The sequence below is a fragment of the Numida meleagris genome, chromosome 2 (assembly GCF_002078875.1).
Source record: "Numida meleagris isolate 19003 breed g44 Domestic line chromosome 2, NumMel1.0, whole genome shotgun sequence".
NCBI lineage: Eukaryota > Metazoa > Chordata > Aves > Galliformes > Numididae > Numida > Numida meleagris.
In genome coordinates, this window is record NC_034410.1 from 6375248 (window position 1) to 6400505 (window position 25258).

The 25258-nt window shown below is 41.1% G+C and overlaps 1 long non-coding RNA gene across 1 annotated transcript; it reads left to right on the forward strand.

The window, feature by feature from the left end:
• Window positions 227–11358, forward strand: LOC110394719. Its single transcript, XR_002435829.1, has 3 exons — window positions 227–253; window positions 10174–10650; window positions 10829–11358. It is a non-coding gene; the product is annotated as an uncharacterized LOC110394719 (long non-coding RNA).

Here is a 25258-nt window from a genome sequence, read left to right on the forward strand (position 1 = left end):
ACAAGAAATGCAATGGTTTGCTCACCAGTTCTGGGCTATTGTAGCAGAAATGCTAAGTCACGTCTTGAACCAGTGATTGAGCACCTGGTGGGAAGGCAGGGCCAACCCAAGGGAGCTCAGCTGCATGCAATGCACCTGAGTGATCAGAAGGGGTGGAGCCAGGATCCACCCCTGCCCAGACCTCATTTAAGGGTTGGCAGTGGGGGCAAGGGTATCTTGCTAGAGATATGTGTCTTCTGGAGGCCTTCTAAAGGTAAGCAGTTTTTCTTCCTTTGTTTTTGTGTCCATAGTTGTTGCACTGGGGTTTGTTCTCATTTGCTGTAGCCTAGGATTGTGCTACTCTGCTATTATTACTCTACTTTCCATTGTATTATGGCATTACAGCTATGAAAGAATCTGCTAGAAAATACCTCTAAGTAAATACACTATGAGAGTTAGCAGTGCTGACTGAAGAGCAGAGTGTCCTTGTAATTGTTCTCTCAGATGAAAAGAGCCACTAGTTTGTCCTGCTCTGCTCTTCTCATGAGCATTGATATTTGCTTAGCAGGTTCACCAACTGGCTGCCTCATTTTCCTTGTTTCATTTGCAATGAGCATGAGCCTGGAAGATCTTAGGATTCTTTTGTAAGCCGTCAGCTTCTCTGCATCCCAACTTGTTTTTGGAGAAAGCAGAGAGGCCAGATCTGCATACAAGTAGAATAATTTAGCACACAAAATACAGTTGTAGTCAGCAAAATATTTCCCTCTGGGATTAGCAAATGTAACAGGAAAGCAGAGGAAGTTAACGTTTGCCAGAAGGGAAATAAGAAAGCTCCTTGGTACGAGGCTCAGTGGAGCAATCAATCCTGAATACGGAGCCCAGCATGCCCAGAGCCAAACGTCCTATTCCTTCCCCCCATCAGGAATTTATTAGCTTGAGTCACTTTCCACAGCTTTCGCTATGTACTCTATTTTCATAGTACAGAAGTGCTCCTTGGGGGCCAGGCACTCTGAAAGCGTTATTTGAGTAATTGTTGTGTAGCTTCTTAAGAAAGCGGGCAGCCACACACATCCTTTTCTCCAGTCAGGGTGGCTGATGTACAGGGTCATTCACATATTTTACATTACAGAGGAACGTATCAGGCCAGGTACTTTGTTGGGGTGTCACTCTGGCTGGTACCCCCTGCAGGACTTTGCCCCAGCGATGTGGTTGAGTGTGGCAGGGAGCTTTTCATTTCCAGCTGTGAAGAGCTGGAACCAGTGTTGCTGGATGAGTGTAGATTTTTGAGACTGATTCTATCCCATCCCCCTGGGCATTTATCATGGGCCATTCAGAAAGTGTCTTAATCTTCCTGGACAGCACAGCAGAGATAGCAGCGTTTACAGTTAAAAATAATTGCTTTCTTTTCAAACTGCTGCAGTGATGAACAAGGGAACTGATGGCCTCTGTCTGTGATGTGCTGGGATAATGGCTGATAAGACTTGCAGCCCTCTCAGTGACTCCATTGGGCTGGTATCTGCCTCAGGATCATCTTGCTTAGTTTGGGGTGTCAGCAAGGTAGAAGCTTCCATCTGAGCCAGTCACTCTTACAGTTAATGGGAATGGATATAGACTGTTAGGATGTTACTCGCATAATCTTAGACCTTCTGGATAGTTCATACTCTAAAACTTGCACTTGTTTAGCTGATGATTGTAATGGATGTTGCACCCCATGTTTCCACTTTAGACATCTGCATTTGGCTAGAACTAGCTTCATTTCTGATCTTCTGCCACATGTGCAAGGTCTCTGGGGCAAGGATGACCATAGAATCATAGAACTGTTTGAGCTGGAAGGGATCCTTGAGGACCGTAGAGTCCAGCTCCCCTGCAGTGAACATCTGCAGTTCGATCAGGTTGCCCAGAGCCCTGTCCAGCTTGACCTGAATGTCTCCAAGGATGGTGGGTGCATCTACCACATCTCTGGGCAACCTGTTCCAGTGTCTCACCACCCTTATTGTAGAAAGCTTCCTTATATCCTATCTAAATCTCCCCTCTTTTAGTTTGAAACCTCTGTTGCCATTTCTATATATCACATAATGCCTGAAGGAACCATATTCCTTACCAAGACCACCAGATCTGACACAAGCCTTTTCTGAAGGTTCAGTAGTTAACATGCTGCTTTATCAACCTGTGTTCAATAATTAACATGCCATTGGTATCGATTTGTTTTTAGTTTATTTTCTCAGAAGGGATTCCCAGTGCAGTAGCACACTGACCAGGGGTCAGATCACAGACATAGTCAACCTGCTGGTGCCACCACTAAATCTTAAACACCCATTACAAGAGAAACCATGACACTGTTTCAAACAGCCACTACTTAGTTTGAATGATGCTGTTATTTTTAAATCTCTGTTAGGAATGAATGCTCTCAGCCTGAGAAATCTTTATTTTGTGGACTTGGTTAAAGATTTTGAACAACATTTCTCAGAAAGAGTGTGCTTTGATATATATTTTCGACATAACAATCAAACAAACCTTATATGAAAGCAGTGTTGTTAAGATATCATTTTATTTCTGGTGGAAGCTTGGAAATGCTGATGAATTGTCTATAAAACGTGTGAGCAGAGCAGGCAAATTAAACAACAATCTGGATGAATTATTATTTTGTATGCTTACCAGAGGAAATTAGTTATCAGCCAGTCCTGATCAATTCATTTTCCCTACATGTGCTTTTTCACTAGAATTAATATATTTCACTTTATTAAAATTTCATGATCTATGGGAGCTTTTAATACTATGAACCAATACTGCCAATGAACTGTTAGTACAAACAGCCCAGTCTAGGAAAGATGTGCAGGAACTTCAAATGTGCAATGAAATAAGGAAGAGGAACAGCTAAACGAAAACAAAGAAAGATTAAATAAGTGGTAAACTTATCCCTACTGTGTTACTTCCTGATTAGAGTTTTCAGGTTATATCCCTATCTGAAATTTTCTCCTTGGTCTGTGAAGTGTTGTGAACACATCAGGTGAAGAGAAGTACTCGATCTGGAATATCACAATGATTTTTTTCTTTTTGAGACTGGCTTTGTGAAATTTGTGACATCTACCCAATCCCAATGGGTAAACCCAAACTCCATGCTTTGAAATGGGTAGCACTGTCCCTGGAGTCCACTGAAAGCAGCAATACAGGAACAAGTCATTAGCTCAGGTTTATGTAGAGGGGCTTTGTAGAGCCTTGGGCTGCTCAGTGCAAGAATCGTGAATAGATGATCATCTATCATTGATAGAGATACTGAGGTTTACTCCATCTAGAGCAGTTACATGAGTGCATTACATCCATGAATTTGCAGGATTGGCACAACCATAGCAAGACAGCACTTCTTGCTATCTTGTCAGCTGTGTAAAGATCCATACAATCTCTGCATGAACTACTTGCTCTTGCATTTGCCAGCGTACAGCCGGAATCCAGCCCTGGCAATCTGTTTGACTCATTTGGAAATGTCCAGGGGTGTAGAAGGATTTTCTGCGTAACTATTTAATGTTTGTTGGGCAGGCAGTGTTACAGCATGGGGATGGCAGACAGAATTGTGCATCGGCTTCTGCAGGAGCTGCTGTGTTAAAAGTGTGCACTGGCCATTCACAGATAATGAGAGAACTGAAACTTGAGTTTACACAACATATCTTTAGTATCCATGCAGAGCACCTGAGGCGGGATAAAGCTTGCTACCTTGTCATTGGAAAGAGAGAGCTCTACCAAATACTGGTTTGCACTGAAGCTGGACTATATTGGCTTGTTTACTAGACAGAAAGCCTGGGCAGACGCTTATGTTTGCCCTGCAGCAGTAGTGGCAGTGCAATGGGAAATCAGGGCTGCAGCTGTGTGAACACCCTGTGCATTTGTATCCCCGGCTGCAATGACGACTCAGTGGTCAAAGTTCAAGTAATGGACTAGCTTGAGACAAGGGGACTGACTGACGTCCTTGCCACCACCTTTCACACAGTGCTTTTCACCACTGAGTGTAGGAGCCCACCAGCTGGTAGTTTTGGACCCCATCAGTTCCTGCTGTTCCTTAGCCAAATTTTATGTCTCAGAACAATTTTTACATTTTGACATGTTGAGTAATACTCTAGGTGGAGAACGCAGACTCCATGAGACAGTTCCCACTGAAAAACTGATAAAATTGTACATAGATAAATACTCGTAAATAGACAGTAGAAACACAAGTTGCAGGTGCAGAGAGCATCATAAAGGATGGGTTTTTGTTCTTCTGTAATGTTGTATTTTTCTACTAAAATAGGAGATGTTTGTTTGCAGTTTAAGAAAGCTAATAGCTACATGCCATTCACTTGCTGTAGTGTTCATGTACTACCAGAGAATAAGTGGATGTAAGAGCTGCTCTTTGGAGATTCTCACATGACCCAGACAGAGATGTACTTGCCAGAGTGCTTGTAACCCGGACTCCCATCACCATCCAGGCACTGTTCAAAAGATTTGATTCCCATACAAGTGTTACCTTTGGGTATGATTCCAATTAATTGTTTGCTATCAAACTCTCTTACAAGTTTCTGTGAAAAGAAAGATGTGAAAAGTGAGATTAATGCATATCTGAACCCATAAAACCAATTTATACTACAGCAAATTGTCTAATTGAGGAGCCAGTTATGTTATACAGTGCTTTTGAAAGATCATCATGAGTTTGCAAGTTGTAGTTCTTTGCTATTTCACATTCTTCTCTATCATCTCAGAGTTCTGCTTATAATATTGTGTTGTCCTCCAGGAAACACTTTCTGCATCGGTCTCAAAAGTAGGAATGTTTTTTTAACCTGCTGTACACCAGCTGTGCAAGAGGGAATAGCAGCAAGGACAGAAGTGATGTCCTTGAATCTTTTGTGCAAGTAATTTAGATTCAATCTGTTTACAGAGGTTAGATACCAGTATATTATTCAAATCCCATTAGACTGCAACATCAAGGGTGAGATGGTGTTTAGATAGATCCTGCAAACACAACCTCCATTTTCTTTTCTTAATGCAGTTAACTTAACACATTTCACCTTACAGTGCAGAGTAAACACTATAAAGAAACATCACATAAATATAACTTAAAGCAAAATCCCATTTTCTTGATTAATCATGCAAGAAGCATTCTATTGGCAAGGTTACAGTGGTATTAATAGGTCAGGACACATCTGAATTTCCAGACTAAAATCATGAAATCTTTTCAAAAAGGAAATATTTTCACCATGTATTATTACTATGAAGGGAAAAAGGGCAATCAAAAGATTTAAGGGCTCCTTGCTCGCTGTCATCGTTATGGTGGAATTAATCTAACAGAATCCAGATATATAAAATACAGACTTCTGAGAAGGAATTGGCTCCCTGTGCAGTCGTTGGGAACTTAGGGAATTTTTAGTAAACTTAAGATGCCCTTAATCTCATCATAAATGCATCTACAAGTATGGCTTTAAAATGTTTGTCTCTTTCAACAAACTTAAGAAAACACTTTGGCAGGTTCACTCATTTGTAGATTGCAAAGGTGTAACGTTGGCTTAGGTGGAGCTTACCCTACATTCTATAGCAAAGAAGCCATTAGAGGCACTTGAACATCTTGGCTGAATAGGAGAGCATGTATGTAGCTGGCTGCTTTTTGTATTGGCCAGCTCTGAAGATAGAGGAGGCACCACCACAAGTCCCCAAAAATCCCGAAGAAACTGCTGGGACTGAAATCACGGACAAATTCTTTTCTCAGGCACATCTTATAAAATTCTGTTCTTGCTCCATAGAGTAGGACTGTGGTGACAGGAACTGTCATGCTTATTTTCAGGATGCTAGAAATAACACAGCTGTAGGAATTACAGGAGAACTTTGAAGACCTCTGAATCCATGTTAACTGATGAGAGCAAGGGACCAGCCTGACCCAGAAAAGAATGCTTGCAAGAACTGATGAGCTGTACCCAACTCTAAGACAGGTTTTGGCCAGCAAGTCTGTTTTGCTCAGTTGTAACTGCTGCTAGAGTAAGTAATGAGATTACAATTTGATAGCTACATATGGTCCTTACAACCAGTGAATCAAAACTTCCCTGACTCTGCACAATTGCTTCTGCTGTCAAGACAAGGGTATTTTGAATTAAATGCTAAATCTCTGACTTAGGATCACTTAAAAAATGATGGCTCAGCCAAAGCCCAGCCTATTAATTTGTTGAAGAGATTATTTCTGCCAAAATGCAGAAAGAAAAGAGCTGGGCTTCTATCACCAGTAATAAGAAAGTGAATGCAATAAGATGAACTGTGTGTACGGGAAATTAAATCTCTGGGACAAAACAAGCTAGTTAGCTAGAAAGGGAGCCAAGCAACCAGGAAACTGATTATAAAACATCTCCATCTTTGGCTACAAGATTCTTAATAAATTCAGTATTTGCTTCAGTGTTTTGTTCTCCACCTGCTGTTCATTAATTTCCTTACTATTTTAGCAACAGGACAAGTAGCAATGGACACAAACTGGAACACAGGAAGTTTCCATGAGGAAAAACTCCTTTACTCAGAGGGTGATAGAGCACTGGCACAGGCTGCCCAGAGAGGCTGTGGAATCTCCTTCTCTGGAGGTACTTGAGACCTGCCTGGATGCTTTCCTGCATGTCCTGCCATAGGGAACTGCTTTAGCAGAGGGTTGGACTGGGTGATCTCCACAGCTCCCTTCCAACACCTACAATGCTGTGATTCTATGATACATGCTTATCAGTTCTGAACTCCAGCTTTCTCAGAGGTATTTGGCTTTGGGCTGTGCTGTCTGTAGCCCAAAGTCTTCTAGAAAATGATAAAAAAAAATTTAGGAATGGAGGTAACTTCTGGGTTTTTTCTCAACCTCCTCAGGACCAAGATGTTTTGGTCCATCATAGAGCTCCTAGGTCTTCCTGTAGACAGGTTCTGTCTCTTCTCACTGCTTATGTAAGTCATAAGATCTTGACTGTAACAGAGAGATAGCCACTAACATTTGGAAGTTTATTTTAAAAATGCAGAAACAAACTATTATTCATAAGGAAAGACATTTTAAACACAAACTATTCATTTAGAGTTGTTGGTCCAATCTCTACTGTCCCTCCTTGAAGATCACCTTCAGCAAGAGGAAGGAAACCCTTCAAGTTTCATTTCATAAACCATTGCTTAAAATTAACAGGTAAATTCTGAGATGTGAAAAACTCTTCCAAAGCAGAATGGTGCAGTAATCTATCAAATCAACATGACTTCTAGGAAACCTTTTATTACACAATGTGCATGTATGTAATCAAGATACAAAACCTTCCAGAATGACTACATGTTGGCCAAACCTAATCTTCTGAGCATCCTACTAGCATAACAAGAATTGTGATTGCCATAAGATAGTATTTCTAAAAATCGAATATTCACAAATAGTTTGAAGGCTGATTGCTGCTTGATGCTCTACTTTTGCTATAATTAGTTTTAATAATAGAGCTTGTCATGGTGAAATGTTTATGATGTTCCTAGCTTTTGCTATCAAAGGGAGCTGGAGAGCTTCCTCCCTTCATACCACTGGGAAAATTGGTATACTATAAACATGTGCTGTGGAATGAGAATTTTAAAAATAGTGATTTGCTAGGGCTTTGGTGATAGCATGGCATAGAAAAGAAGGAAGAAGGCTAACAGCTCATAGAGACTCAAGAAAAGACAAAAGAGAAGTATCTGTTCAACAGGAGACAAAAATGAATCACTTCAGAATAAACATAATTCCTCATCCTTGAAGGGCAATTAAACTTCTTTTACTAGTGAAAGGGGGAGCTTAATAAAGTTATGAGTGTTTTAAAACTCATAAAGGCAATTCTTAAATTTCCCCTTCATGGATGAGCTCCCGCAAGCCACAAGTTTGTGAGCTCATTATCAGCAGCCATTCAGAGAGTAGCAGGCTATTGAAATCCATTGTCAGCTCTCCCTGTTTCCAAGCTTTTCCCTGATAATTCAAGAATCCTTTCATTTCTTTTCCATCCAAGGAATTCAGACCCAGTAACAACTATGACCATAAAAAGACAAATAATGTATTCAGATGCCCATCTAATTTCTTCATGCCAGCTCTGGAAGTGATCAGCCAAAAAAGGTAGATTTTCCCTTTTTTTTTTTTTTTTTGTACTTCCATTTCCTCCAGAATAGCTGTTGAAAACAAGATGTAAAAATACATTACTTAAACCCTGAACACATGACTGGAAAAACAAAGCTTAAGCAATGCAGTAAAGTAAATCCTGAAACACAGCAGTGATGTTCAAGTAAATAGGTTAAAAATAGATGTTTGATAGCCTGAGAAGTTTAACCTTGGTTCATCCATGAGCAGAATTGCCACTCTGAACAGATATTTGAATGTTCACATTGTCTAGGGTTTTCTGCATTATTTGGCCTTTCTTTTCCTAAGTCTGGATAATGTGACTTGCCATGAGCTTACTTACTGCAGTGGCTCTGGGCTTAAAGTGATTTGATTCTGCAGATGGAAATTATCTTCCTTTTTAGTGCTTATACATTTGCATATGCAGCAGGAATGAGCTGGGAGGAGAGGTCTTGATCCATTTCTGTTTCCCAGAAACTCACATAAAATTGAAATGAACTTTATCTGCGACCTGCTGCATTGAAAATTTCTGTATCTGCCTATGCTTTGAGTAGTTATTGCAATTCCTAAGATAAACATTACTGAGGACTGTCTGCGTAAGACTTGTCTTTTGACAGCAACTATCTTGTATCTAGCAACGTAGAATAAACATCGGTGTGAAATGCAACTCTTTGATTATACCTCCCATTTTTGAGGTGAGCCTCACAGAAGGTACCATCACAGATGAAATTTCAGACACCTAAACCAACAGCACAAAAAGGACACACCCTATATGGTATTTCCAAGTGGTGTCCCATGAGGTGCTGTCCATCCCAAACTGATCCTTTGTGAGCTTCCCACAGGCTGCAGTTCTTCAAGCATTACTCCAATGTGGCTCTGTACCACAGGGCCCATCCTTCAGGAACTGCTCCATGGGCAGCAGATCCCCTAGACCTCCTGCTCTACCACAGGTTGCTCCCCACAAGCAAAATATATTAAAAATATATTTAAAAGTTCCCTTCTGAACTTTTTAATAGTTCTTTTAAGTGAACTGTAATGAAAAGGTAATTAGGATTCTGGAGCTGTAGTGGTGTGGTTACGTTATTGCTGAACTATACGCCATCAGCTTTCTTCTCTGAATATGTTCATTAGAACTCCCCAGGGCATACGCATCATATAACACACAAACATGCACACGTGTATTTTAGAAAAGGATTTCTTTGAACTCTCAGATGGTGGGACTATGAGTATCATGTTTATTCTCCAGGACAACTATACTGTGTGCTTGTGGCTTGCTTGTTAAGCCTGAGGCCATATCTAGAGATATTTCCAGAGAAATTCCCAGTGCTGCGCTCATCAGTTTTTAAATCCTAGCACAGGAAACAATTTTTGAAACAAGGTGAATTTATATATAAAAGCACCTATTAAATATGTATTTTTACAACCTTAGCACCGCTGCAAGGATAAAATTACACGAAAGCCTACCCACACCAACATCCTCTGCAACTTCCAGTAATATCCACAGCCAAAAGTGGAATCAGATCTCAATATTCAGCCCTCCACATGGTCACTGCAGTGTAATACATGGGTCAACATCACTTGTAGCATGAAAGTCAAAAAGGTTACAATAACACCAACTGCATGTTAGCGCAATAAACTTCTGAAAATAGTACACATTTTTCCCACTTACAGTGGTCGTACATTTAACAAATGTCCTCTTCAGACACAAATTCAATAAGCCCTTGGTATTCTGTGTGTATATATATATTCTAAGTATAATATCATTGTGTGATACACACCATTTTACTGCTTTCTGATATAACAACACTCCAGTGTGAAATATGGTTAACAATCGGCATAAAATACTGATCTCCTTAGTACAGTAGTAAATCAGAATTTACTTCATACCTGAGCTGCCATCAGGGTATGATTAAATTTTATAAAATGGGAAGGATTTGGGGAGCCATTTGGTCAATATTAGCTGAGACACAGGTATAAATCTTTGACTAAACAGGTCGAAATTCATTAGCCCCATACCCCTTGTTCCTATAGTGTTTCTATAAATTGGCAAGAAAAGAGTGCCAGTAGAAAAAATATACTGGTATTCATTCTGTATTTTCTCCCCCCAGAATACAAATATACTGCAGGATTTAGGTCTACGCTTGCTGTATGATGATTGTTAAAGGTCTGACAGCCACAGGCTGGCTGTCTTTGGAAGGCTGAAGTGTGGAGGAGCTTACAAGAGCCAGCATCCTGCATAAGTTGCTCCCCGTTTCCAGCCAAGGCCCAAAGCCATCACTGCTCCTTTCCTGTGTCCAAGGCCAAGCCTGAGCAGCCAAGCCACCTGGTGCTGCTTGGAGAGCCAAAATGAGGAAGAAAACTTGGCACAGGCTGACCAGAAGTCCTCAGTGTTGTTGAGTCTTAGTCATTGCCTCCTCTATGACTTGGGGCAACCCCCAGGGCTGCATGCTCCACTCCAGCTTCTCTGTAAATCAAAGGCACCTGATTTTGAACTGCTGATCCATTTGTGCTTTTGTCCTTGCTCCCCAGGGCACAAACATCAGTGTCTATGGAAGATGAGAGATTCCTCCAAGCCCACACAGCAAGTGAGTTGGCAGTGCTTATGCACAGGCCCTGATGGAGTCATTTGTTTTTCTTTATAAACTGTAAATGAAGGAACAAGATGGCAAATGATTTGGCACCTTGTGTTTCTAAATGAGATTATTTTGACAGTTCCCCTCCTTCAGCATTAACCATGGTGTCCCGTATTTTTGGCTATTGTAGGTCCCCACTTAAGTGGGAATTTTTTTGTGCAACCCACAGTTGAGCAGCTGCCAATTCTGTCTAACCCAGGGCTAAGTCTCTTCCCCAGCTCCAAAGGAAAAGAGATCCCACCTGTGAAATGCCTTACTTCCATAGTGTTGGCACTTCCAGTGGTTTAACCCCAGGGATGACCTGCTTTGCAGCTGGCAAACTGCCCACCAACTATCTAACCAGCAAAGGGACCTTGTCTGGAGCAGCAACTGTGGGCCATGGGAATGTGTCCCTGAGGGATTAAGTACGTCTACAGTGCTGTATGAACACCAACTATTCAGCTCATTTCTGAGTGATGGTGACAAGGACACATGGAAGCTTTGTCACAGCAGGAGCTTGACCCGGACCTTTGTCACTCTTCTGTGTCACCTGTCTGGCAGCAAAACTGTAATAATTGTCTACAGACAGTTAATGGTGTGTCTAAGTACCAGACTTTCTAACACTGTAGATGTTTCTTATCATCCCTCTAAGCATTTTCCTTCGGCCATATTAGACCGCTGTTCCCATAACAATTATAAATTGATACTATTTATCAGAAAACAGTCATAGAATCATAGACTTACAGAACTATTTGAGTTGGAAGGGACCCTTAAAGGGCATTTAGTCCAAGTCTCCTGCAATGAAGAGGGACACCTACAGCTCCATCAGGTGCTCAGAGCCCCGTCCAGCCTGACCTTGAGCGTCTCCAGGGATGGGGCACCCACCGCCTCTCTGGGCAACCTGTGCCAGTATCTCCCTACCCTTACCACAAAAAACTTTTTCCTTATATTCAATCTAAATCTCCCCTCTCTAGTTTGACACCATTTCCCCTTGTCCTACCACAACAGACTCTGCTAAAGAGTCTGTCCCCTTCTTTCTTACAGCCCCCCTTTAGGTACTGAAATGCCATTCTCACGTCTCCCCGGAGCCTTCTCTTCTCCAGGCTGCGCAGCCCCAGCTCTCTCAGTCCTTGTAGAAGAGGTGTTCAATCCCTGGGATCATTTTTGTGGCCTCCTTTATACTTGGGAATTAGGTGGCTTTATTATAGAAGCTCTTCTGAAAATTTAATTACAGCGAGTGTTGCTTTTGAGTATGCATCTTAAAATATATTAATTTACCTCTTGTAAATTCTCAAATATCGGCTCCAAAAATGAGTCTGAGAAAACAACAGAAAAAGGAGGTAGTAAAATACCAGCAAAACACCATTTTTCCTCAAAGCAATCAGGGTATGACTAACACAGAACCAGAATTAGGATAATAGTAAAACACTATTACATGGAAAATAGCTTTCTTTACTCAAAGGAACTTAATGAAACTTCCCCAATTTAAACAACAAATTTAGAAGAAAATTCAGCCAAAACTGGAAGGAGAATGTGTGCAAGACCTGTTAAGCAAAAAGAACTAATTTCTCATATGACTGATCAGTGAATTATCCTGTGAAGTAAATATCCTCTGCAGCAGATTTTAGCACCTTTATGACCCAGTGGCCAAAAAGCACGGTCGAGCAGGCAAAATCTTGCTGATCACTTCCCAAACACTCGCTGCTTTTAAATAAGAAGTGAGTCATCGGCTATATTAAGGAGAGTCAGTGCTGGCCTCATTGCACAGATTCTTTTACATCAGCGGGTATTTCCCTCCTTCAAACCATTCCTTCAAAGGAGGGAATTGCTGCTCTTTGTCCAGAGCAGTGTCAAGAACAGCACAGCACTTTGATGCATCCAGGGTTCTTCAGTGTGGTTTCATAGAATCATTAAGGTTGGAAGAGACCTCTAAAATCATCTTGTCCAGCCATCCACCTACCACCACCACGACCTCTAACCCCTGTCCCTAAGTACCACATAATGCATTTCTTGAACACCTCCCTCAAGGTAGTGCTCTGGTTTGATTTGATTGCTTTTAAAAGGAAACAAACAAATAACTATGCTGAAATAAAAGATGTTTCCCTTAGGGACTACTATTTCAGAAACAGGAAAACCTCTTAGTTCTGAACAGCGCAGGATGGGACACATTTCTGTTTTCAGAGAGAAGGAGAAGCCCCTTAGATGAGGATCATACAGAGACACTCCTCCGTTAACACAGATGGCTGAGTTTAGGCTGAGCAGACCAATAAATGTTCTTGTTTGACTTGTGCCCTCTGAATCCATGGTTGATTCAGAGTCTTTAGTGCCTTCATACAGCCATCTGGTCACCTGGCCAGCTGCCCAGGGACAGCCTGCTCCTACCCTTGCCCTTGGACATATGGTTGCAGCACTGAGCAAAGGGCAGCCTTCGCTGCAGGGCAAGAGGCAGCAGGGGCAGGGAGCTGGGAAATTCAGGGGAATTCTCCTCTGTGTTTCCCTCTGCTCTGGCAAGGAATGGAAAGAAAAAATACAGAGAGTGAGTCTGATGTCCTTAGGGTCTCCACCTGCTCATGCTGCTCCCAGATGACTTGCAGGCAGAGGGGACCCAAGGCAGGTGACCCCCTTTAAAGCAGTTTACCCTAAGCTCCCTTGAGGATCTGCAGAGCTCTGAGTTATCAACCATCTGACTCACTTCAGGCTATCTCCAGCTGAATACATTCAGCTCCCATGAGAGCTGGGGAGATCTGGTTCCTGTTAGACATCCCACCTGCAGACATCTACTGGGGCCAGGTAGGTAGAGCCTCCATTTCCCTCTGGCTTCACCCAGTTACAGCTGCCTGTGGGAGCACAGCCCCAGGGCACCCATCCTGTAAAGCTGGATTTACATTTTGCACAGCCGAGTGGGTGTCATTTTGAGGTCTGGATACCAGAGCATTAATAACACAAGTGCAGTACTCAAGGGTACAGCTCACGGAAAGCAGATGTTCCCCACTCCTGTCCTCCCTCCAACAGCAATTGCCAAAGAACATCCCTCTGAGCCTTCTGTTTGTGTACAGTCTGGCAGAAAGCAACAGGTCTAAAATATACCTGGACAGAGATAATGAGCTCCAGACTTTTATGCTTAGGAATGATTAAAGCAATAGGGTTATTTGAAGGGAGAAGATATCTCCAGGGGATTAAAGGCAGCAGGTCCAAACCCACGGGGAATTAAGTCAATATTCACTATAGTAGATGGTCAATTTGCTATGATTTGCCACATATGTATAATTCAAAAATTAGCGTGCAGTTCTGTTCTTTCAATAATGCCTTCTAATGGTTTTTTGAAGGACTTATTTACAAAGGCTTGCTGCAATATTTTATTCATTCTATTTTCACTTTTTATTACAGGTAACAAAAGCTGAGAAAATACTTTGAAAAATTGTTCTATCTTATTATGCTCATAAACTACCCCTGGCTGGACAGTAAAGTAGTACCCATTTTACAGAACAGTGAAATGAAATTCTTGCTTCACATTTCACCACAGCTTTGGAAGATTTCTACACCAAAATCAGTCTTTACAGCTGCAAAACTGGAAAAAAAACATCTCAAAATGAAGTGACTACCGAGGAGATTTAGGACTAAATTAATAAAGAACCCCAGATTTCTAGAGCTAGACGATATTAATCCAAGTGTTCAAATAGTACTCAAATATGAAATTGAGGAAACATTAAGTATTATTTAACTGAGTCTTGCTATCTGAGAAACACAGGGCAATAAATACAATCTCAGTGGCAAATACAATACTACTCCTTAAAAGTTCTTTATGAGTAGTATAAGGATTCTGAGACCAGTTATCCTCTCTTTTGCACTAAACAAAATATGTAAGCTATAAAAAAAGAATTATAAAACACTGGTATGAAAAACTGATATATTGTTTAGAATTCATGGCATTTTTGTATAAAAAAGAATGGTGATACACATATCTCTTTCAGGATTATTCGAAAAGAGCCCGTGAGCTTGAAGGTAAATCAGGGTTTTTGCTGCAGAAGACCTGGAGTTTCAAATACCTTAAATGTCTCACCAAAGACTCGTAATGAAACTAAGTTTTAAGGGAAAGTTCTACTTCAGATTAATTACTGAAAGCAATTAAACTAGCAATTGCTTGATTAATGAATCAAGAGTGTAGAAATAAACAATATGTTTTCGCAGTGGAGAGCAAGAGGTGGGTTTCTGCATTAAGGTTCTCCATTAGCTTCTGTGCTGTCTGTTCACAAAAGGCTCTGGGGGAAGGGAAGATACTTAACTAAATCTGCACCTGATTTACCAGTTGATAAAGAGTCTGGTGATCTTCTGCAGCTTTGAGACAAAAAGGCACACTCCATTCATTTTGGATCCCCACCCAGCTCTCACCAGCAGATAAATATGTTATGTGGAAACACAAGTCTGGCTGTCTGAGGGCTGTCTTTAATGAAGAGGGGCTGCGTGGCATGTGAACGCTTTGTGAAGCCATAAAAGATATTTCTGTGGAAAATCTCATCCTTCAGTGCAAAACGTCTGGCCAGAACATGATGGGTTTGCACATGGTACACTGTGGTTTCCGTACATGCCATGTGCCAGAGCCAGTGGCAGTGGGCATGAGGAGGTGCGAGCACCCTCCTCTTTGCAGAGTGTTGCAGTCTGCACACCTGGAAAGTAATTGGGCTCAGCAGAGATCTGTCCACATACTCTAAAGCAGCCACAAAAGACAAGTGTCTCCCCATGCTGTGAACAGCCAGTGTTCAGATTACGAGCTGAACAGTGGACCACTTGACAGCACAAAACATGTAAAGCCCAAAGAGAACTTTCATCCAAAGAAGGAGGGAGGAGACATCTTCAGTACAGCCCTTCACCACCCCGTGTTCAATCAATATTTCCTCAGTGCTGAAGCAATCCTTTGTTAGCAGTCTTTCCCTTATGTAAGGTGAATCGGGCCCATCCAGTATTTATGGCAGCTGTTATTTCATATTGATTATTTTTAGCTCTTAGTATTCAGCAGCAGAGACCTGTCTATTGAAGTTCAATGTGAAATCTGACGAGAGCAGCACTGTGATAATTATTTTATGAATTAATTACAGTTAAGTGGCTGTGCATAGGGCAATTGTAATTATCTGTATCATACAGTGAACTCCTGCAAACTGTCATACACTCGAGCCTCTATACTTTTCCTCTCTCTTGAGTATAAGCTCATTGAAACTAGCGCCGTAATTTGGCTCTCTGGCTGTGTTGATTGAATGCAACTCTTCTGTCCTGAGCTTGTGGGTTTTTCCCCTGAAGATCCTGTTAGCAGTTTTTTCCTCTCCCAAATTCTCATATTCCTCTCCCAGTTGCTATGAGAAGCAAGTTTCAAGGTCAGGCACTAACTCCGTTAGTCTTTATGGTAACACCCCTTCTTTGGGCAAGAATCTCATCCAAATGAATCAGGAATGAGCGTGGAAGCATCTATCTAATATTGCTCCCCTGTCTTGGGCAACTGTCTGAATCCTGCTTTGTCATGTCATATCTCATCTCTGTTGCTCCACTCCTACTTCTGAATCTTTCTAAGAAAAGTATTAAGACTGACACTGACGCCAAACAAGCATGAAATAGTACAGACAATAAATTCAAAGCTTACACACATCTCTCCTCACACATACTCAATTTTGTGTCGAAGAAACTCTTATGGCTTTCAGTGATCAAGAACACTGTACACTCCAATGGGGAGATGGTATTTCTCAATATCCAGCAATGTTAGAGGCTGACCAGGGTCCCCTCCACAGACAGTTCTCCAGTAGGAGCTGATCTGGGGGTGCATCCAACCTGGTCTGCTTTGCCTGTGGCCTCACACCAAGCCTGGAAATAGTTTGCAACTATTTCTGGTTGCCAAAAGTGTTCCACAAAACTGAAGAACGTGCTTTGCTCCCCACATTCTCCACATTTGGACAGGACTCCAGATGCACAGAGGTATTTAGGCACTTACTGAAACATGGAGTGGGGAGATTTAGGCATTATTCCAGATCAAAGTTGAAGGAAACCACTCTTCCCTTAGCTGGCCTGGCTGTGAACATCAGTCAGAAAGATATTGAAGTCAGTTCAGTATAGACTGGAGCAGAACCTGCAAAGGTTGGCTAGAGTTTAGTGAAGCTTTTGTGGGTATTCAGAAACTCACAATGTCTAGCACAACCAGCACAGAGTGCACGTAGGAGTACAGCAGAATTTCTACTGATCAGGTAGGTGCCACTTGAGATATGGGCAGCATTATAGCTCAGCCCGGAGCTGCAGGCTTAAGGGTCCCTTTGCTCTCCCCATTTCCCATGGGGATGTTTGCACATTCTGTGCAGCCCCCTATGATCAGCTCTGGAAGCAAAACCAGTTTTTTATATCAGAGAAAGATGGTTTGTGTGGGAAGAGGAGAAGATCAAAGACTAATTAACTTAGATCTTAGGAAATGAACCACAGATCAAGCAAGAAAGAAACTAGGAAAATGGGAGCAAAATTTGTATCTGGAGGGCTGAAGTACACAGCAAAGTCTGCAGTGAGAGCAAGAGGCCCTGAAGCAATGCAGTAACAAAGGTGAGAGAGGATGAGTATAGTAACACTTTTCTCTAAAAATGGTTACAAAACACTCAAGGAAAGCTAGAGAAATGTATGGCCTGTGCTGCGTGTAATCTCGAACACTCACTTCTTTGCGAATGTGAAAATCAATATAAATGATGAGAAATAGAAAACATTTCCCCCAAATGTAAACATTGGGGATATTTTCATTACAGTGATAGAAGGTACTGAATGTTACTTGCCCTAGTTCAAGAAGATCTGAGCATTTTAAACACTAGTGGAAGTTAGAGGAGCTGTAACTTACTAAAAATCAGTAATTTAGTATTTCCAACTTCTGGCCATTGTAAAATATTTTGGTCAGCTTTTTGAGCATCCACACAGTAGGCAGCTATTGCCTTTCTCTCTGCAGAGGAAACATGTTTGTTAGATCTTGACTCTGCCCCGTGTAGTGGTAAATAAATAAATGTAGATGACTGGAATGCATGGGAAAGAGTTAAAGCAGGGCAAAGGCCAAAACCTTCCCTTCTGAAATATATCTAAAAAAGCAGTGACATCCATGGTGGCAGAACATCTCGTCGCTTTTGAAGATAATTAGTTTAATTTTATAATGGGATTAACACAGCTGATCTGGAGATTTATTCAGTCCTTATTGCTTTCAGCCTTGTTGAGGAAATGAGTCTTTGTTTCTAAGAGCAAACCTGGGAGCTGGATCTGCCAAGAAGGGACTCTGAGAGCAGGGCCTCTGATTTCCCACCCATTTTGGAAGTGTTTCACTGGATCGAGTGGAGGTATGAGGATGACATTCTGCATGATTCTTCCCATTTTCATGATCTTGTCAAGTCATGTAGTTTGGGGAAGATAACCATACAATTAGGATAAATGCCCAGCAACACCCAAACACCCCAAACACTTCAATCTACAGTTCTGCTGTCAGCCTCTGAACTGCTCTACAAGCACTAATGAAAGGTAATCTCCTGAAGATGTTGAGGCAGAAGCTGACAGCCATCTCACTTACCAGTACCACTGGGAAACATTGCAGTAGTTTGGGAAATAAAATGTAGTTGCTCTCATTCTTTCATTCTTTCTCATGGCTGCTCATGACATCATTCTTTCTACTATCCAAAATAAGTGGCAGTACATAGCCTCCAGGAATATATTTCAGGCTGCTTGCATGATAAATCACCTTTCACAGCAAAAGGTGAAGAACTGACAGCCCTGTGACTATGCTTTTTAGCCATGTCCTTTGGAAAGAAAATTGCCTCCTTCTTTTTTGAAATTTTTGTTCTGGAAATAAGAAAAGTCTATTTATGTGGAAATATATTTTTTTTCTTTCTTTTTTCCTGTTTTTTTTTTTTTTTGTCCTTAGAGGCATCCATGATCTTGTGTTCTACTGTGGTTGAAGCAAAGTTCAAGAGATGTGTGGCCAGAGACATGATTATGATTATTTCCTTAGAACTGCTAGTATTTATGAGCAACATTAGCCTGGCTTAACTAATGTATTCGGCATTCTCAGTTCTTTTGTCAGAAGTACAAAATACCATGAGTGTTTGAGAAGTTGATTCCTATTAATTCTCAAGCCATTCAAATTTCAGTTTAACTTTTTAAGACCAAGTGCTGACTATAGCAGCTCAACTTGGGAAGTTGTTGAAACCACTGAAATAGAATAATTTCTGGGAATCAAACTCAGAGAAGACACAGCTTACAGCCAGACTAACTAAGCTGCTTAGAGTGGTTAAAGTGGTATCTGTCTCTTCGCTATCCTCGGGTTTGAGTTACTCCCATATCTCACCTTACATCATCCCTTTCTTCTGGGCACAAATGTAAGATTCTGGCTGGTGACCTGATAGGAACATGGGGAAGCTGTCTAGGCATTTCTATCTATAACATAGACTGCATAATACTGAATTCTGCAGTATGAGCTGGTAGGGATCAGGAGAGGCAGAATGTGTCTCAAACACGAGACATTTACTTTCCCTTTTCAAGATTTTACACCCTTCTGTTAAGTAAGTAAACCATTTTATACAACAGACTTTCTGGAGTTGTAAACTGCAAGGTTTTTCCAAGTTGCCCATTCCCACTCTGATTTCACCTTCCCCTCCACACAGATGAGCTCAAGGGGCTGAAGAATCAGTTCTCATCTTCAGAGATGTTACAGCAGCAAATAAGATTGATAGGGCTACCTTCACCTCCAGATACTGCTGCCCAACTTTTGCTCACTGCTCTGTATATCAAAAATTTCTACCCCTCCTTTAGAAAAAGAAAAATAAAGGCTGAAATTCGTTCTTGACTGATATCCTATAAACATTTGCAGGCACAAACTATTGTGGGATATAACAGGTGACAGAGCAGGGCTTTAAAACATTTTTTTTGGATTTTTAAGAAAAAAGCATCAGAAGTAATTATTTAGGGATTTAAGGCTTCTTCTTGTGTCTTTCAGTTACAATAAGTGTTTAAAGCAATGAGAGATTCTTTCTGTCAATCTATACCTCTTAATTTGACTGACAGATTTTGCAGTCTCTGTTATGAACTTCTAATGAAAGTTTTGTTTAGAATGAAGGCTTCTCCATATTTTAAAAGGCTAAAGAGAATCTCCCTGCTACGCAGGAGAAATTCCAACTTACAGCATTGTATAGATAAGTCAGAGCAGAGTAACCAGCAGAGTAATAGCATGGTCCATGGGCCTGGTCACTTGGACTGATGAAGGAGAGCAATGGTATGTCACTGTTCCTGGTGCAGTCTGACACCAAAATAAGACAAGATACGTAGCTATTTAGAGGAGTTTGTGATCTTTCATTGGTGGCAAGAGTTTGATGAAGGTCTGAACTTCCTTTCCATCCATGGCAGTCAAATCTTTTTCTGCACACCTTGTATTATTAGTGCTCTAAATTTCTCCCCCTGCCCTTCCCTTCTGCTTGGTTCCAGTTTTAGTCACTTCCCTTGGCTCCTCTTCTATATCCTAGTGCTAAGCTCTTTGTCCAGGCATTTTTTTCTATCTTTCTTCCCTTAATCTTTGCCTAGTTTAATTACCTTTTTTCACCAGACTCTTTATCTAGCCCAGAAATTACCCTCCCCACATTCAAACTGCCTGTGTGTTGGGAGCAAAGAAGAGAAGCCATGGGAGGAGCATAAAAGACAGAAATGGACTTTTGTCCTGTTCCAGCGCTCCATCACCCTTACAGTAAAGAATTGCTTCCACACGTTAGTACAGAACTTCCTTTGTGCAAGTTTTAGGCCATTACTCAGAAAAAAAGGTTGTTTTCCAAGCAAGGAGTTGTAATACCTTGACAGAGTCCTCAAATCAGAAGATCACAGGAGGGTCAAAGCACGCACTCACCTTGCTCAACAGGTCTCAAAGTCACCTGGAATTGCTTCAAGGATCAGTTCAGGACAGCACCCTGCTCTACTCTGGATATGTGTGCCCTCACTGATTCAGAAAACAGAGAAAGGAAAAGCAATGGGAAAAGTGTCATCTTGAAAATGTTTGTTCAGAAAAGCAGTTCCAGTGAGCAGCCATGCTAATAAAAAAAAATAAAAAATAAAAAGAGAAGGCAATCACAGCCATTGCCAGGACTTTCACGCTCTGTTTAGGCTGCACCTTTGATCTTACATGAAATCCCCAAAGCTCTGTGCCACCTGAAAATGATGCCCTGTCTGCTCTGAATGGAAGTGGCTTAAAGGATGGATCAGTTTCTGAAGGACACAAAGCACATGATGCAGCTATGCTTAGGAAAACCCATGTGAATTCATAAAAGAGTTATGCTTCACTGGCTTGTTAGAACATGGTGAGTTTTACTGTCAGTATAAAGGCTTCTGCAATGAAGCCGAGCACTACACTGGGTAGGATATTCATAAAGCTTTTAACCCAATTCCTTGGTTTCCGATTAAAATAACATCTAAAAGGCAGAGTTATAGAGCCATGAGATATTAGTGCAGTGCTTAAAATTAAGCTAATTCTAGAAGCCATCTCTTAAAAAAAAATTAATGACTGTGAGAGACTCTGCAGAAATCAGCTGCGGGATGTGAGCTTTGTTATTGTTTATATTAACAATGAGTATAATAGCAGAGAAATCAAGGTTTTCTGGTTTGTAAATTACTCTAAAGAGCAACAAATGATAATGGACTTTGAAATTGGACTCTGAAGCAATATCAAATAGTGAATGTGATTAAATATAGATAAACAGAGAACAATCAGTCATGGAACAAGAAAACAAAAAAAAGCAAATGCAAAAAATGGAAATTTGCTGCTCCAAACTGCCAAGAAAAGAGATTTGTCAAAGAAAGAGGAAATAGATCAGAAGTTGTCCTGACTTCAGCCAGCAGCTTCACTAATGAATGCAAACAGGTCATTGTCTTCACTGCTGGGGAATAAAATCATTTGTAAATCAAAAGGAGAGGTAGAACAGTGTTTCTGTACAACACATTCATTAAAGGCCTTCTACAGTAACCATCATTATGATTTTGAAAGAAACTAATTTCTCTTAATAGGGCAAAATAGAGATGAATCCTAATATTACACATCTCAAAGATTTGAATGAAGGAGAAATTGTATAAAAATGAGACTTGTTCCTCAGTGCCTGATGAAAAAGGCCTCACCCTGCCATGTGAGGACAGCATTGACCACAGGGGTAGGTAGTGATGAAATACTGAGGAGGCACATGCTGGGTCCGTGGTGCAGTCACACCCATGACAGAAATGTCCTGAAGAACCAACAGCTGTTATTACACCTCATTTACAAAGAGGTGTGCTCTATTCTAGACGGCTTGCAATGCAGGTAGACAAAAACAACTGAGGACAGCAAGACATTTGCAGTGTGGTGATTTAGAAGTGTAGTAGTCGAACCAGGATCTCCACACACCACAGTTTTGTAGGGTTAGGAACACACAACTGTTTCTGAGGTATAAAGCATTTGTATAGCAAAGTTTTATTTTGTTCATTGCTTTCCCATGGGCTTTTTCAGCAACTGCAGCTCTCTTCATTTCTGACCCTCAATTTCCAGGTCTGCTGTGTATCCTTTTCCTTTATTGGTGCTGCAGTAGTGCTAAGCTCTCTAACACATTTAATACATCCTTTCTTTACAGCACTTTGCTCGTTGATCTTGTGTTCCCCGACGCTATTTCTCCTCAGGTTTTGAACACGTCACAGATAGAGAGGAGGGGAAGAAGAAATGAATCAAACTAAAATCCCAGGCAGTGAGCTTTCTTGCTTCTGAAAGCTCTTTTTAGTTTATGTTTGATCAGAAAGTTCATTTATTACCCTGTTTTTAAGAGTTGCCTATTCTACCTTCAGGATTGTAATTGCTTTGCAGATTGCTTCTATCATTAATACTCTGTATCTTCATTTTCTAGCCTAGGTAGTAATTGAGCATTCAGTCATTGTTATACTCACCATTCTGCCAACATTTATTAAAATGAGGCAATTAACTATTGTCTTAAATGGAGTTTAGAGGTAAGGCTCATTAGTTTTAGACTCATTACAATTAAGTGGGATGATAAATGTAAAATTATTTTATCACAGCTTGGTACAGAAAACTTGTTTTATTATCTAATGTCAGTGTTCACTTTGCAGTGTGATTTTGCAGTTCCTCTGGGCCCATTTTATGGAAATCCAAGCTACTACCTAGGTGCTGTTGTAACTGATAAATCTCAGTCCATTTACATCCTGATGTTTGACACTGGAGTTTTCCTGCCTCTCATCTGCTATCAGGTAAAAGCTGCCCCAGGAGAACTGTATCTGTTGTCTTCTGAAAGCAGTCAAACATTTCAATCCTAGGAGCCATTTCATTCTTTATCTTGGCCCCTTGGCATCTGATTTTCACCCTCAATATTTACAGATATGGTAATTTTAATATTCTCACTAGAAAAACTATTTTTCAACATAGTCATCATCATCAGCTATGCATTTTCACTAGTGATGAACACGAGCCTGCATACCACACCAGTAAAAATCTGCAAGGCCGTCTGGAATGAGGCTTATCCTTCACATCGCTGTCACCACTCCTGAAATGCACCACCCACCACCTCACTGTGCTGACTCCCACTGTTCGGTCTCCATAAACATTCAGCAAGCATCAATGGTTGCAATTTTTCCCGGTTGGAAGAATTCAACTCAACATCTTTGCTTCAGAGGCACTTCCGTGTCAGATGCCATTTTGTCAGACTGCTCCTCAGCTGCCATCTGTCACATGGCAATAAAACGTAATGGAATATCGGTGGGAAGATTCAATCTCTACTGCCATACCACAAACACTCACCACTGACACCTTTGGCTAACATCATAAAATAGGTGGCATTAGTTTCAGAGCAGAGCTTGTGAAACCCTCAAAGCACCCTGAGAAAAACTGAGCATCCAGGAAGACGCTAATGGAATCCCAGGGCTGGTAGACAGAAAGTGTCACCCTTCTAGCCAAGACACCTAAATCTGGACATCTAAACCTGAAGTCTGTCACACAGATGTGATGTGGTTTCAGAGGCTGATTTCCACCACACACTCAGCTCAGCTATGAACCTCTTTAATAAAGTGCTTTTCTAATTAAGATCCTTTACACAGATCAACCTAATGATCACAGAATCATAGAATCATTCCGGTTAGAAAAGACCTTTGAGATAATCTAGTCCAACCATCGATCATGCAAGCTATGTGTTCAGCAAGCTCCAGGAGACAGCTCCTGATGAAATTTGGAAGAAGTACTCAGGAGCATAATGTTAAGGCATCTTATTAACTGCTTTGCTGAATGAGGGCCTCAAGATCTAAATATACCCAGACAAGCTTGTATATCGTATCAGCTAAGACTTCTTATCCATATACCCAAGCATGCTCACACTTGCAGGGTGTCTTCTATTTTATCACTGGAGATGTAAATTACATCGCTATTTTGCATTTATTTATTTCAGAAAATTGAGAACATCTATTAGAGCAGGGAAGACCTACATCTACTGAGCTCCATACCTCACTAGCTTTCTCCCCCATTTCACAATGAGATAAAAGTGACAGAGCTGGTAAATGCTTGTTTGAAACCTGCCAGGCTTTCCTCTCAGTTTGTGACAGCTTTGGGAATCCCTGGGCTGGCTGCAAAAATGCTGTTGTTATGGTCCTTTCTCCAACCAGTTTATGGCTGTGAAACCGCACTGTTAAAGTCAAGGGGAGTCTGACCTCTGTCTGCAGGGTGGACATTGTCTCAGGTGGCCTAAGAAATGCCTAAGGAAATTGCACTGAGTCACAAATGGTCTTGCTCATCACTGAAATACTACTGCAAACAAAGAGGTCTCTGATCTATCACAAATCCACCACTGAGTCCCCAAGATGTACAGGAAATGCCTCAGGTCCTCAGAAGATGCCAGGGTTAGATGTATTGAGGTATCAGGTTAATCAAGTCTGCTTCCTGAGAGAAAGAACCATGTGAACTTGCAGAATTTAGTCTCTTTTTGGCATCTCTCCTTAATGCACATTACTCACTGAAATATCTGTGCAAAATATCTGTTTTTTCAGTTCACTAGCCAAAATGAAAAATGGGACAGGGAGCAGTGGGAAAGAGGAGAAGATTTCACTCCGTTGAAAGCCAAAGCCTTTGTGAATGGGAAAGTAACAAATAATTCATGTCACATTAAATAAAATCTTGTACTTGATCCAAAACAAAATGCTCGTGTGAGGAGTCTTCTTAACGTTTGAATGTTTAATAAAAGCAGTCAAATTATATTAAATCAAACCTGACTTTGAGTGAAGGTCTCTTCTTTTAAGAAATGTCAAAGCAAGAGGTGAGGAGGCGAGCAAGAAACCTGCAAAATGCAAACAGAATCATAGAATAATTTATCCCAGAAGGGACCTCTGTATCTGCTTGCTTGGGTCTGTGCATTACTGCGTTTCAAGTATCTTCAAGGATGGAGATTTTGTATTGCTGCTTGCTAATCATTAAATGAGATGGTCATGGAGCGCTGCTAGGTGGGCTTCTGCAGGAGAGGAAATCGTGAATGCAAACCAATGGATGCATCAGCTACCTGCTACTTGCTACTGCAGCAAGGTGGCTGTCCAGCGTCCA